This window comes from Aquarana catesbeiana, linkage group LG02, assembly GCF_042186555.1.
Source record: "Aquarana catesbeiana isolate 2022-GZ linkage group LG02, ASM4218655v1, whole genome shotgun sequence".
Taxonomy (NCBI): domain Eukaryota; kingdom Metazoa; phylum Chordata; class Amphibia; order Anura; family Ranidae; genus Aquarana; species Aquarana catesbeiana.
The window spans coordinates 390,755,254-390,769,255 of NC_133325.1; the positions used below are offsets into that span (position 1 = coordinate 390,755,254).

General features: G+C 39.7%; 1 protein-coding gene across 1 annotated transcript in view; it reads right to left on the reverse strand.

The window, feature by feature from the left end:
• Positions 1 to 13,799, reverse strand: part of SRRM3 (serine/arginine repetitive matrix 3) — a 643,608-nt gene extending 629,809 nt beyond the window's left edge. The window contains exon 1 of the mRNA XM_073615202.1: positions 13,449 to 13,799. The gene's annotated coding sequence lies outside the window, so the exon portion shown is untranslated. The remainder of the gene's footprint in view (positions 1 to 13,448) is intronic.
• Positions 13,800 to 14,002: the final 203 nt, after the last annotated feature.

Here is a 14,002-nt window from a genome sequence, read left to right on the forward strand (position 1 = left end):
TTCCCTAGTACAGATGCCACTAAAAAGAACCTTTTCTATACTTCACTAATTTGCGAAGAAAATCTTGTATTGATCCTGTGATGCCATCACATCCATCAAGTTACAGTGATGCCCAGCCAACAAGAGAAGGTTTCTGCAGGTCACTCTATGTCACATTCTATTGATATAGGCATGGCCCACAGAACTATGTCCTAAAAGCCCTCAACCTATACACAAAGTGTGTAGATGGACACCTGAGAATGTAGGTAGAGTGTCACCTGATATCATCTGACCAGATCTTCATGCTCCAGGTGAAGTGGGGTTGGAAGAAGAGGTTGTGGGCACTGGTAGCTCAGTATGTCAGAGATCTTGCTAGGCAGCTTAGTATGTTAGAGTTCGCTCACTGAGCAATGGCCACTATTCCCCAATCATGTATGTGTACAGCTGATGCTGAAGTAAGCATGATCTTTGTAGCACATGAAAGTGAACATTGCTAAAAATATATACAGTATCTCACAAAAGTGAGTACACACCTCACACTTTTTGTAAATATTTTATTATATCTTTTGCATAAGGTTTTCCTGAGACCTTGTAACACTAACGAGTCACATGACACCGGGGAGAGAAAATGGCTAACTGGGGCCGATTTGGACATTTTCACTTAGGGGTGTACGCACTTTTGTTGCCAGCGGTTTAGACATTAATGGCTGTGTGTTGCCATGTGAAAATATATAATAAAATATTTACAAAAATGTGAGGGGTGTACTCACTTTTGTAAGATAATGTATATACAGGTGCATCTCATAAAATTAGAATATCTTTAAAAAGTTAATTTGTTTCAGTAATTCAATTCAAAAAGTGAAACTCGTATATTTTATATAGATGTGTTACACACAGAGTGATATATTTTAAGTATTTCTTTCTTTTAATTTTGATGATTATGGCTTACAGCTAGTGAAAACCCAAAAATCTGTATCTCAGAAAATTAGAATAGTACATAAGACCAATTAAAAAAGGATATTTAATACAGAAATGTTGGCTTAGTGAAAAGAATGTCCATGTAAAGAATAGTATGCACTCAATACTTGGTCGGGGCTCCTTTTGCATGAATTACTGCATCGATGCGGTGTGGCATGGAGGTGATCAGCCTGTGGCACTGCTGAGGTTTTATTGAAGCCTAGGTTGCTTTTATAGCAGCCTTCAGCTTGTTGGGTCTGGTGTCTCTCATCTTCCTCCTAACAATACCCCACAGATTCTCAGATGGAGTTTAGGTCAGGCAAGTTTGCTGACCAATCAAGCACAGTGATACCATGATCATTAACCAGGTATTGGTACTTTTGGCAGCGTGGGCAGGTGTCAAGTCCTGCTGGAAAATTAAATCAGCATCTCCATAAAGCTAGTCAGCAGAGGGAAGCATGGAGTGCTGACCTTGGACTTGATAAAACACAGTGGATCAACACCAGCAGATGACATGGCTCCCCAAATCATCACTGACTGTGAAAACTTCACACTGGACCTCATGAAACTTGGATTCTGTGCCTCTCAACTCTAACTCCAGATTCTAGGACCTTGATTTCCAAATTAAATGCAACATTTTCCACAGTCTGTGAAGATTTGGGTATCCATGTCATCTGCCAGTGTTGGTCCACTGTGTTTTATCAAGTCCAAAGTCAGTACAGCCCTCTACCAGGAAATTCTAGAGCACTTAATGCTTCCCTTTGCTGACCAGCTTTATGGAGATGCCGATTTCATTTTCCAGCAGGACTTGGCACCTGCCCACACTGCCAAAGGAACCAATACCTGGTTTAATGATCATGGTGTCACTGTGCTTGATTGGCCAGCAAACTCACCTGACCTAACCCAATAGAGAATCTGTGGGGTGTTGTCAAGAGGAAGATGAGAGACAACAGACCCAACAATACAGACGAGCTGAAGGCCACTATTAAAGAAACCTCTGTTTACATAACACCTCAGCAGTGCCACAGGCTGATCACATCCATGCCAAGCCACATTGATGCAGTAATTCATGCAAAAGGAGCCCCAACCAAGTATTGAGTACCTACTATACTGTACATGGACATACTTTTCAGTAAGCTAACATTCCTGTATTAAAAATCTTTTTTTTTATTGGTTTTATGTAATATTTTATTTTCCTGAGATACTTAATTTTGGGTTTTCACTAGCTGTAAGCCATAATCATCAAAATAAAAGAAAGAAAAGCTTGAAATATATCACTCTGTGTATAACGCATCTATATAAAATATATGAGTTTCACTTTTTGAATTGAATTACTGAAATAAATTAACTTTTTGATGATATTCTAATTTCATGAGAAGCACCTGTATATACTGTATACATGCAATATATCTCTTCTCTTCATGGCACATTCAAAATAAAAGAACTGCATATGAATGTGTTGAAGTAAAAGTAAGCCCAATTGCTAAACAAATGTTTATCTCATTTCAAAAGGAATTTTGATATTTTTCAATCTGCAGCTTTCTTTAAAATAATACCTGGTGATCCTGCCATGTCCTAGTTCAGGCAGTTCCTGTTATATGGTGACAACATCCTGTCCCTCTATCCCAGCCCAGTTCTAGCATTGTCACCCTGGCATATGGACCTCTGATGGTGATAAGTGGCTACAAATGGCTGTTTTAACACACATTATGCACATTATGTCACCATCAGGAATACCCCCTAAGAAACTGCTGGAGTTTTTTCATGTGCTCAGGAAGTGGCTGTAAATGGGCTGCAGGAAATTAGCACCACTGAGATTAAAGAACCAGCATCACTGAGATTAAAGAATAAAAAAGGTGTAAACAAGTATTTTATTTTAAAAAATAAACAAAAAGGGAAGCACAGACTCTGGCACAGTTAATCCTTTAATTGTTGCTAGCTAAAAGAAAGTGAAATTATCAACCTAACATTTGGTAGTTAATGAACATCAATAATGGCTACAGTTCAGTGAATGGAGTAGTCCTCTGTGTGTAGATTGGCATCCTACGTGTATAAGCCGGTTGGAAGATGTACCAAAGCTGGCACTCCTGCGCCTGTCAACATGGCCCAAGTGCAAGCAAAGGAGAGTAGGCTGAGCGACCCAAGTAGTACTAAAAAATCATTGTTTCCAGTGCTACTTGGGATACACAGTCCTTCAGCAATCGTCATTTAGTTAGGGTTTACAACTACTTTTAAAAAAACGGCATGTGTTTATATTATTAGCAAAAATGTATTACCGTAGATCTGTTGCCATGCCAAAATTTAGACTCTGCCTGGATATATTTAGATTCAGTAGTCTTTAGAAGCATGGGTTATTTCTTTTAGCCCTGGATACAACCATAGCTAATGTTATGGTAGCATTAGATCAACTGAGATTGGATTATCCATCAAAATTTAGGTATTCTATACAGACCAGCAATTGTTTATATCAATGATAAACAGTGCTACTACAAGATTGAAAACTACTGTATATTTAAAAATAACTCCTTTGTATTTCAGTGCTACAAAAATACACACTAAGGCCCCTTCCACACAGGCAATCCGATCAGGTCTGACTGTCGGTTTTCTCAGGCAGACCTGACTGGACCCACCAGTCTCTTTTATGGAGCAGCGGGTGTCAGCAGACACATGTCTTCTGACACCCAACGCCATCCGATCCGATCCTGTCTGCCAAAAACAGACGGATGGAGGAACTATTCCCCATTCGTCTGGCGGATTGGACAGGCGGTCCATTTCCATCCGATTGCCCCATAGACGAGAGCGGGCTGTGTCTGTGTCTGCACTGCATAGCGGAGCGGTTACGGATCTGTCATCCGCATGGCTCAGCAGGGATCAGAAGAGAGATTCCCCGCTGAGTAAGCAGATCCCGCTTCATGGAGGCGCCTGTGTGAAAGGGGCTTATCCGTTTCCAGCCTGATCTACTAAGAAATTTATCTCAGTACCAACCACAAATCTCCCACATATTTTAGTTGCCATTTGTTTTGTGGTTTTAGTGATTTTTTGAGACTTTAATTGTTTCAGATGTCAAATCAGGCAGACATAAGAGAGTATATTTAGTAAAGGAGTGAAGAATGTTTACTTAGCAAAATGTAGCCATGTTCACTTCACTAACTTCCAAATCCTTAAAGGAATATTCCCTTTGCCAAGTGTATATTTTCTGCTCATTAGGCACAACAAAAGGTAATCTCGGGGCACAACTCAAAAGAACAATGGCCTACCAGCATAGGGGGAATGTTTCAGACCACAGACCACTGTCCACAGTGCTGCTATTTAAATCCTAAGTATGTTGTATATTTGTATGACAGGAAAAAGGAAAAACGGTTTCCCCTGTCTGATCATTTCCTGATAAGCAAAGGCTGTCCAATGAAAAAAGAAGCTTTGATGGCTTTCATTACAGACATATTTATACTATGTTATCTCTGTATCTATTCATACCTTTGCACAGCATAGCGTAGCGTAAGTGTGCCCACGTGGCTAAACTAATAATAGATTGAATTTATTTTCAGCAGATCAAAACAAATAAACTATACATAATCTGTCTTCAAATATTGATGACACACATTTTTATTATGAATCAATCTGCTGCCCACAGCCAAGAGTTGACGGCTATTGCACTTTACAGACACTTCTGGCATTGACACAGTAAAACTCTTCTAAGCTGTTTAACCCTCCTTGCGATTTTCCTGAGTGTGGCTCGTGGGTTAAATTTCAGTACCATTAGCGGTAACCCCCGAGCCACACTTGGGATTGCATTGCAGAATCCTGGTACAGCGTACTTACCTTGTCACCAGGATCCTGCGATGTCCCCCCACTGTGTCCTCTGCCAGATCATCCACCCGATACTCTATGTTCCGGGCTCCGTTCCCTGCGAGCGTCGCAACACATGGGGGCGGAGCCTGGCGGCAAATTCAAAAAGTACAAAATACATAACACATACAGTACACTGTAATCTGTAAATGTATCAAATCATTTCACATCTCTTTTGTCCCTAATGCTTTGTCCAATGCCCTGCAGGCACTTTTTTATTATATATACTGTTCTTTCTGCCTGGAAACTTGAGATTGTCCATGGCAACCAAAAAGTGTCCCTTTATGTCAAAAGTGGTTTTAGACCAGCTAGAAAACAGCGATAGTAAATTAGAACACTTGCAGAATTGAGTGATAGTGAATCATGGGGAAATTAATTTTATTATTATATTATTATTTTTTATAATTATTTATTATATTATAATTTATGATTTCGTGTTTCAAACTTTCAAACAAGCCTGGGATGTCTACTAGACTCTTGTTTGGACAGATCATAGTCTGTTATTACTAAGAATTACAGGCCTACAAAAAAAAAAAAAAAAAAAATTCAAAACAATTGTACCGCTTTGAGATTAAAAAATCTGACATAATCATACCCCCACGGAGGTTACAACTGTTTTAAAGTGGCATTACACCCAAAACCAAAAACGTAATATATTGCAGATTACCAACCAATAGATGTGCTGGCTGCATCAGTTTTCTTTTTTAAGGCTATTTCCCACTGTTTTCACCTTGCCAGTAACACACCTTCTGTATTAGGGTGACTGCACTCTGAATGAAGGAGCACAGGGGCATCTTTGGACAGCAGCATTGGGGGGAAGGGAGTGTTAGATGTACCAGAAGCCAGTGGCGGCTGGTGCTCCATTTTTTTGGGGTGGGGGGTGGCAAACAGGTCCCAGGCGGCTTTGGCGGCTTCTCCTCCCGGCCAATCCGGTTGCTTCTCCTCCCGGCCAATCCGGTCTCAGGACCCGCTTCCTGTCCTGATTGGCCAGGAGGAGAAGCAGGAAGACAATAGCGAATGCGCGCCAAGCCCACCTCTTTTGAAGCCAACTAGAGCCCCTGGCTCTAATCATGTGCTTTGCAAAAAAAAAAAAACCCTGTTAAATTCTATGCATCCAGCACCCTGCATGGAGATTAGGGATGGGCTGCCGCTGCCAGAAGTGTTAAATACACTAAACAAATTCCAGCTAACACTTTTAAGCAGTTACAGCAGCAGTTGTGTCCTTTTGTGATAGGTGTTTCACATAAACAATGAAAAGCTGACCATTGTAGGCAGCCCTTTCAGTGTTAAATGGTTTATCCAAACCCTCTAACTGCTGCATCTGCAGGACAGCTTGTTCTGTTAATAAACAACAGTCTTGCTGGCTAGATCACCAGGTAAAAAAAAAAAAAAAACAAATACAGCGATCACATCTAAGAATTGGCAAGCTGCAATATAATAAATGCTTGCTTTTGGTTTTAAAGAAGAACTAAATTTTTCCACACACTATAGTTTGTTTATAAGCTGGCCCAAACGGCTACATACAGCATACTGCACTGTGTTCCAGGTGCAAACTGAGACTTCCAGGCTCATACCCAGAACACAGAAGAGTCTACGGCAGCGGCGCTCAGCCACTCAGAGCAAGCAATGTATTCTATCAATGAATACAAATCTTCCTATTATTGGCTGTGTCAGAGAGGTGGGCTGATGATGTCACAACTTCTGACTCAGAGGAAGCTTTGTATTCATTGATAGAATACATTGCTTGCTCTGAGCGGCTGAGCCCCACTCTCCTTAGACTCTTCTGTGTTCCATATATGAGACAGGAAGGTCTCGGCACACATCCGGAACACAGTGCGGTATGCTGTATGTAGCCTCAGCTTGGCCCAAACAAACTGTAAAGTGTGTGGAAAAATAGAGTTCTTCTTTAATACTGCTTTAAATGTATAATGTAAAACTCCTTTCTATCAGCAGACAACACACAATATCTGATTGTTACCTTTATTAGCCAGAAACACCTCTTCTGTGGCCCTCTCTGATGTCGTTTCACCTGTTATTGGGGCCTGACCTCATGGCTAAGCCCTGCCATCTGCTATAAGTATGCCCTAACTGGCCACTAAAACATTCTTGTTGGTCCATTTGACTAAGAAATAACATTTGGGGGTCACTTAGCCATAGTTAGACCCCAGTAACATCTTTATTGCTATCTTGTTTTAATACTTCACACTTGCTTGTGTATAAAATAAGGGATGATTGGTTGATCTGGACAGCAAACCAAATTTAAATATCTACATAATCATGGTGACATCATTCTATAATTCTAGGCACACGAAGGTGGTTGTAAATATATGTGCAGTACAAATAGATGTTTGTCCATATCATGACATTTTGGTAACTCACCAAGCACAATATAGTTTGGCAGTCAACGACTTTATCACTTTATTTCATAGATGAAGGTTAACCTGACAGAATATTAAAACATAAAATTATACAAACATAGGCCCTTGTGTTGTTTGCAGGAAAGCATAAAGGACAAACACCGAGGGTGAAAATAGAAATACCTGTCATTTATTATTTAAAGGATCATTAAAAATGCATAATCCTCATTCGTTATGACAAAAGGAAGCAGCAGTGCTGAGCAGCACAAAGGCAGACAGTGGGATAAAGGTGAGAAGGATGGACAGATAAGTGGAATGATAGGTGGAAGATAGACATTCTCCTAAGGCTGTCTTAATAGTTATATTCATAGAAAACAAGATTTAAAAACCTGTTAACCAACATAATCATAGCTCAGTTGTTGCTACTTTCTTCGGCACATACATAGTTAAAGAACTGCTGCTGGTTTCTATGGAATTGGCAACCTAGATAACTCTTTGATTGAGCCCTTGTTCAATCATGTTGTGTCCCATGCAATAAGCAACTATCTCTAGCAATGCTCAGTTTTGTTGAATCGCTTGCAAATGTTATATGTGCTTATCTACTAAAGCATGAAGTAGTGGCTACAAAAAATTGTAAGCTGATGTGTTTCTACGTCTTTCTGTACTTGGAAAATCATCATTGCCCTTTGCAGTTTCTCTTGAATTGACCTAATGGTGTATGGCCAACCTGAGTTGGCCAATTATGATAGTAATACGCATGATTTGAAAGCATCGTCATCTTATGGAGGCCATTTACTACTACTGTTGCTAAGAATAATAATTGTGTTCCAATAAATGAAAAGCTCTGTAGGAATGTGCACATCTGCTTATTGACTACAAGCATTTAGTTACTATGGGGATGATTTACTAAAACTGGAGAGTGCAAAATCTGGTGCAGCTCTGCATGGTAGCCAATTTGTTTCTAACGTCAGCTTGTTCAATTAAGCTTTGACAAAAAAAAACTGGAAGCTGATTTTGTGCACAATTGCACAAGATTTTGCACGCTCCAGTTTTAGTAAATCACCCCCTGTATGTCCATATTAGCCATATTAAAGGGGTTGTAAAGGTAAAAGTTTTTTCACCTTAATGCATTCTATGCATTAAGGTGAAAAAACATTCGACAATACCGCCCCCCCCAGCCCCCCCATTTTACTTACCTGACCCCTCGAAAGTCCCGCGCTCGCTCCCGACATCCTCTTCGCTGCTCAGCCTGGCCGTTGATTGGCTATAGTGGATGGATTGAAAGCAGTGCAGCCATTGGCTCACGCTGCTGTCAATCACATCCAATGACGCGGAGTGTCGGGGACGGGGCCGAGTGATACAGTGAGCGCCTATGGCCGCTGGCTGTATCACGGGAGCGAGCCCGCAAGCACTCAACACCATGCGAGGGAGCTCACATGAAAGTGTTGAGTCCTTGGGGGGGGGGGGGGAGCTGAGACAGCCGCCGAGGGACCCCAGAAGACCAGGTTCGGGGCCAGTCTGTGCAAAATGAGCTGCACAGTGGAGGTAAGTATAACATGTTTGTTATTTTTTTTAAAAAAAACAAATAGCTCAAAGCCCCGTACACACGATCCGATTATCGGATGAATGATCGTCCGTTTTTGTTTGCATGCTAATCTCACGTCGAATCTGATGAGTTTACTAAAGCCCCGAAAATTCCCGTACAACAGAATAAAAATTCGGAAGTGATGTCATGTGTTGCAATGCATTTGTATTGCATTTTCGAATGATAGCTGTACTGATTAAACGAAAATCGTACGATCTGGCACCATACGGAAAAAATTTCCGTGCATGTCCGATAGAATAATATCGGATGAACTGTCCTGATCGGCTCTCGAAAGCTCCGTACTAACATTCTGATTATCGCACGATCGATTTGAATGCGGCATTTTCCGTACGATTTTCGGATCGTGTGTACGGTGTATTAGTGATCCTTTAAATAGCGAAAAGTAATTTTTCCAACTCATCCAGATACAGAAAAACAAAGTCTGCAACAATAAACATTTACGGGGGCAATGAAAATAACATTTATTTTTTCTGTTTACTAGACAGGAAACAGAGCCACAGTCTCATAAAATGTAGTCACTGCAAAAAAGGGTATAATCAAAAATACAAACAAAGCAATATACTGTGAAATGCACTCTTTATAGATGAAGTTAGATGTTGGTAATATAAATGGTCACACTAAAGTACAAGAAAATAAACATGAGTGTGCATATAGTCTAAAATTGAATGATCAAATGCATAAATGTATATTTTTTGTTGGGTCTTAACTGGTATCAGCTATGGCATTGCTGTCTGAAGCCTAGATGCAGAATAATTACATAGGGCATCATGGGCATCAATACCAGGGATCAGCAGAAACCTGGGTACCCTCCTGATGTAGAGCAGAGGCTATGGAGCTGAAAGCCCTACCCTGTACCTCCTCATCTTGGGAATATTTATAAGTATTAGAGATGGTTGCTGTGAGTTAGATCACAAACAAAACCTTTAAGACCCCTTTCACACTGAGGAGTTTTTCAAGCACTTTGGCGTTAAAAAAATGAAATGAAAATGAAAAGCATGAAAAGCCACAAAAAATGTACCCATTAAAATCAATGATCACTTTCACACTAGAGTGGTGCGCTGGCAGTACGGTGAAAAAAATCTGGCATGCAGCATCATTGGAGCATGTTTGGAGAGCTAAAAAAAAGTGCCTCAAAAATGCTCCTCTCTATTGAAATGAATGGGAAGTGCCTGAAAAAAGCCTGAAAATGAACTTCAAAATGGTTTTTGGGGCACTTTTTGAGTCACATGTCCTTTAAAAAGCACACCGCAAATACCTCAAAAGCACCTGAAAAGTGCCTAAAAAGCTGCACAAAAGCGCTGCAAAAGTGCTCAGTGTTTTATGGCTAGTTTATAAGTGCCTCAGTGTGAAAGGGCTCTAAGAGATTGCAAGAAAAAAGAAAATATTTGAGTGGCAGTTATGTACCCCCTGCAATGGACGCAGTTACTTGAAGCAGATAGAAAATAAAAGTGGCTAAGACACCTTAAAATTGAAAAAAAATAAATCTTGGTGTGGAATTAGCAACAATATTCTGTTTCCCAGTAGCTTTCTATCAGAAGAGCCCTTGCAGTATATATATATAGATATATCTATATATATATAGATATATATATATAGATATATCTATATATATATATCTATATATATATAGATATATATATATAGATATATCTATATATATATATCTATACATATATATCTATATATATATATATATATAGATATATATATATATACACACACAAAGTATAGTATGTATATAAGCTGGTCAGGACAGCACTCAATTGGCACATATCACAATCCTTCAGGTGGAAAGCAGATAAGGAGATCCCCCATTCTCCAATATATAGAACCAACGATGGTGGTCCAATCTGCAGCACCTTGTATATTTACTAGGATTAATACAAATTCATCAAAAAGACAGTTTTGGACCCATCAAGATCAAGTATGACATACCTGTCTTGTCATACCTAATAAAGGGTCTTGATGGGTCCAAAAATTGTCATTTTGATGAATTTGTAACTCTCCTAATAAAGATACAAGGTGCTGCAGATTGGTCTACCATTATATATATATATATATATATATATATATATATATATATATATATATATATATATATATATATATAAAATAGAGCTCTTGGTTTCCCTTTTTAGAATGGACTCTGGTTTCCTTCCAAAACCCTATATATACCAGTAGAATCCCTGGCTTCTGGCTACGCTGGCCCTAAAGTTATGGGACCATATTATTGTGGAAAGGACACAGGATTGTAAAATCTGTCCCAACAACTAAAGTGAATGTGATACTGCTAGGGCTATAAATAAATTAGAAAGAAAAACATTCACCAATTTAAATACACACATTGGGGTTAATGTACTAAATCTGGGGAGTGCAAAATCTGGTGCAGTTCTGCATAGAAACCAATCAGCTTCCAGGTTTTATTGTCAAAGCTTAATGACACAAGCTGAAGTTAGAAGCTGATTGGCTACCATGCACAGTTGCACCAGATTTTGTACTCTCCAGTTTTAGAAAATCAACCCCATTATCTACTATTCAGCAAGGCTTGCATATTCACCAAAGCCTACATATCATTATATGCATATATTTAATGTTAAATATTACATATAAATAATGGGGTTGATTTACTAAAACTGGAGAGAGCAAAATGTGGTGCAGCGCTACATAGAAACCAATCAGCTTCCATTTAATTTATTTTTTGTCAAAGCCTAATTAAACAAGTTAGAAGCTGATTGGCTGCTATAAACAGCTAGACCAGATTTTGCACTCGCCAGTTTTAGTAAATCAAGCCTTAATATGGTATATTTATATGTAAATGTTACACATATAAATTTACATACATATAAAGCATTACTTTGCACAGTATTGCTGTTGTGACTGCAGTGTGGCTGGCAAGACCAAGCATGGTATACAATGTTTATGTGAACAAAACCATGTGCTTGTAATATAGAGGCACAATTTCAAAAGTATTTTAGCTTTTCTGTTTGACCAATTCACAGATTCACACCCAGGATAAAGGATAGAAAGATAGTAAAATCTTATACATGTGCGGTTAGAGTATACAATTTGATCACAAATATATATATATATATATATATATATATATATATATATATATATATATATATATATATATATATATATATTTGTGATCAAATTGTATACTCTAACTGCACATGTATAAGATATATATATTACACTTGATGTACATATTACACTTTGAGCAACAAGTACAAAATGAAAAGTGTCTGAATAATTGAAATGTTCAATTAAATACAAACCATGTTTTATATCAAACAGTAAGTCATAACTATAAAATGGCATATGCAGTAAGCAATACTGGACTGCCACTTTTGCCTGGGGCAATAGGTTATCAGCATGATCTAAAGCTAATTATGTCCACATCATCCCATTCTATTTATAGATAACAGATGGTTAATAAAAGCTCATACCTATGGTAACTTTAAATCCTGAAAGCCTGGCATTCAATGGAATGCTACTATAGCTTGTAAGAACTGAACCTTAACATCTGTTAAGTAATTTACTGCAAACAAAAAAAAAAAAAGAAAGATTGCACTGTATTTCAGAACCGAGAGTATCATTTCTGTACATAGAATCATGACTTTGAACGCCTTTCATTAAATAAACATCTTTCTGGCATCATTAAAGCAAATTTCTAATCTAGCCAGCAGCTCCTTAAGACTAGTGACCTGTTTAAGTTGTGACGAAAGCTGGAATTAGAAAGCCTACCAAGCAAACAGGAAAGTATCAGTCAACAACAGATCGCTTGCTTCTGTACATTTATTTCACGGAGAGGCACAATTCAACTTTTCCTCTATCCTAAATGAAGCCCTCATTTTTTTATCGTTTAAAACCCCCAGTATTTATTGTTTGTGTCCACACAGGTAAGAAAAAAAGAAAGATTGTTTCAATTATTTAGGCTGATATATGACCCCCCCCCTCCACTCACTGGAGCCATCTGTTCTTTCAGTGCATCCATAAGGTCATAGGATCTACTCCCCCTGGAAGTGATTAAAGAGCAGCGAGTCTCCTCCACTGTATGTAGTCAGAGACATGTGAGTAGGGAGCACCTGTGCCTAGATGGTAGCCCCAGGAGGTGAACTGATCAGCCAGGGGGACGAGAAGAATACCTGCTTCTCTCTATTTGTCAATGAACAGACCTGATGTGTCACCCTACCCCAAACAGCCCAGCCCCCAATGGTCTCGGCTTACACAAAGTATTACGCTAACCTCTGAATATTACGGTTCGCATAGTATAGGACCAATCGGTGGGGGGGGGGGGTGGCTTTGACGCAGCTGGCCAACACTGCGTGGAATGAAGAATCCCTGCTTTAATACAGAGTTAAGCAGGGCTTAAGTGTGTCCAGAAGGGGATCACCCAGCCCAGCTCTCTCCATACACAAAGCTAACACACCAGAAAAGGGATGCTTCTTTTACAGTAAAAAAAAGTGTCAGTTATTTTCAGCTGAGCCCAATGAGATGTAAAAATGACAGTCACATGGCTAAAATAAAGCTCCGTGTTGCTGATGAGCCCTACATCTCTGGGCAGCCTTTTGTGTTCAAACTGCAGCAGGAGCCTGGCTACACAATAGAGAATGCAGCATGCCTTCCACATGAAAGCATTGTGTAAACACACATCCCCTCCTCCTCCTCCTCCTCCCTATGTCACTGTGTTGGCTTACCTTCAGGCAGGATCCTGGCTCCTTGCTGCACCCTGAAGATGCTCTGCTCAGCAGTGTTATTGTTGTCACAGCTTCTTCCTGTATATATATATATGTGTGTGTGTGTGTGTGCTGCTCGGGATGAGGCTGTCAGGTGCACGGCTCAGCTCTCCAAGCTGTCAATGCATGCAGGTCTACGTGCATCTGTCAGGACCGCTCTCCTCCAAAGCTCTAGAAAAGCCCTTGTCGCTGCTGAAGTGCTGGACAGCTCCTTGCCATAGACACACTCAAGCAGAACTGAACGCCTCGAGCGTTTCCTGCCGCTCACAGCGCCACCTAGAAGCGAGGAGTGTGCACGCCGCGAAATGCAGCCTTATACTAATCTCGTGTATCCCTCGGAGAGGGAATTATCCCTTCTCTGCCAATCACATGAGCAGCAGCGGGGATGTCAGAGAGCGCTGAGGATCAATGGAATAGTTCTCTGTCTCTGCAGCGTCTGCTATACAAATGGATCAACACCCAAAATATCTATTTTCTTTCTTTCAGATAGAGCAGGTAAGGGTTACAGATGAATT